This window comes from Galeopterus variegatus, unplaced genomic scaffold (genome assembly GCF_000696425.1).
Source record: "Galeopterus variegatus unplaced genomic scaffold, G_variegatus-3.0.2 Scaffold463, whole genome shotgun sequence".
In the NCBI taxonomy this organism is placed as follows: Eukaryota; Metazoa; Chordata; class Mammalia; order Dermoptera; family Cynocephalidae; genus Galeopterus; species Galeopterus variegatus.
Window position 1 is genome coordinate 155,774 of NW_007726574.1, and position 2,399 is coordinate 158,172.

Here is a 2,399-nt window from a genome sequence, read left to right on the forward strand (position 1 = left end):
CTATGTGCTATCACAGTAACATCTTGCTCATGGGATTCAAAAACCCTTTTAAGTGCCATCTTCCTCTAAGTACACTTATTTATGGGCTACTTATTAAATGGCAAATGTTGCTTCAACCAGACCACCCTCATCATTTATCTGTCCTACCTCCACTTCCCATCAAGTAACAGATGGATAGAATATACATAACTTCTAAAAAATTTAGAAAAATATCCTAGGGTTAGCAAGAAAGCTGGCAGAGGCTCTTTTTTCACAGAACTATAAACACAGGGAATGTTTCATTCATTGTAATAATCTGCTGTGATTCTGAGCAGTTAAGGTGCTGCACATACTCTGCAACTGACAAACTTTTAGTCAATTACAGTCTAAGCAAGAAATCTTAACCTCACCCTATCAGAATGTGAAGCAGATTAATATCAGTATTCTGCTTTAAGAAAACATGGGGGTGGGGTGATTAAGTGAAAAGACAAAGGTAAAGGGAAAAGAGAAAAGAGTTGTGGCCTAGAACCAAAAGATAAAACAAAGAATGGCTGGTTTAGCCCCAACTCTGTCACCTCCAGCCTCAGAGAGACCCAGAACTGGAATCTCTGTGCTGGTTGGCATGAGAAACAGCAAAACGCAGCAGAATTAGAAAGAGGGACTCCTCTGAATCAAGCACTTTCGCCTAGTGTTCCTGTGGGCCCACTCCTGTCTCACTTGCTGGATCGTCCGTCAGTTAAGGGAGGCACATGCTCACAGACAGGGGCCAGCAGAGTGCTGAGATGACAAGTCCACAAAAACACTGGGGTGGGCACCTTTAACAGCCCAGAGGGCCGTCAGTTAAGGGAGGCACATGCTCACAGACAGGGGCCAGAAGAGTGCTGAGATGACAAGTCCACAAAAACACTGGGGTGGGCACCTTTAACAGCCCAGAGGGAGAGATCAAACTAGACTAGCAAAACTTGCATGAATTTTATCGCCAAATCATAATTTTTACTTAAAATATGTATAATTAAATACAACAGACTTTAAATTCTGCATTGAGAAAATAACTAAGACCCAATAAATTGTCCTCCAAAATCACTCCTTATTGTGTATGCAGATAAAGGCTTACTGGTTTCATCTTTCACCTAAACCTCTTGACAGTAGTTTCAAAGTTAAAACTAAATTCAGATTTCAGATAGAAACACCAGTACTATGAAAAGAGATTTAAAATTCAAGTAATACATATGTGAAAACACTTTGAAAAATATAGCATACAACCTAAAGATTAAGTATTACTACTGTTTGATGTGTTTAATATTACTACTGCTGTTTACCTTAAAATACATGAATACCACCACTAAAACCTAATGTTTGGGCAGAGCTGCCAAAAGAAGCAATCTATTCAACCAAAAGATATTATTTATTATTATAAAATATTTAAGTTTTATTACAGAATAGAGCATGAACCAAGTTTCAAACTGGCAGGAATACTTTCTTCCCATAATCATCTCATTAAACTAACTGCATCAAAAGTCTTGAGAGAACCTTGGTAGGTTAAGGAGAGGAGGTGACCTTGGAAAGGAAAAAATAAGTTTGCAGGCTGAGGTTGGTTTTTTACAATTGTCTGAAAGACTGCAATCTTCTGTGCCTAATGAAATTCAAGACTGTGCATAGTTTTTAAGGAATATCTCCATTTTCATAACTAAGAGACCTAACACATGAGATAAATAACAGACTATTCTCTCTTATCAATGACAGGATGAAACTCAGTCTCTTTCATATTTTTCCCTCAGGAAATATGAAATTGGGGGATTCTCCCTAACATTCCCTCCTCTCCAGGACTGAGGAAATGATAATGAATTTGCAGTCATGCGAAGGGTTGTATCGAGTGAAGTACGAGGAGCAGGGCTTTCTTTCCAAGGTCAATGTCTTACACCTAAGCCACCCCACCACCCAAATCCACGAGAACTGAAATGTAAACCTCCCTTGGGTAAAACAATCCACAAAGAAAACGAACACAACTTTGTTATTTTACACAATAACTAATTTTGCATATCATGTGTACTCAACATATGCAGTTTCTGTTTAATATGTGGTTTTAAGAATCTATCATCAACCTTAAATGGTGAGAATATGTCAGTGTTTATCACACCATGCCTATTGGTTTAGTGGGTCTGGCTACACAGGGGAAGTTACCTCAAATTCAAATTTAGAACTGCCAAAATTAGTCCTCTGTTTCTGCCAGAAGTTGTCTGGCTTGATTATCAGAGCAACATGGATGCAGCAGGGGAAGGACTCCTGCAGTATCTTCAGCAGGGGCTTGATGGAGTCCCACTTGGAGCCACGCATGTCCACAATCACCGTGAAGCCTCGCTTGCAGACCTCCTCACTGCAGAGAAAGGAAACACAGGCTGATGACATGGGGTGCAACAACT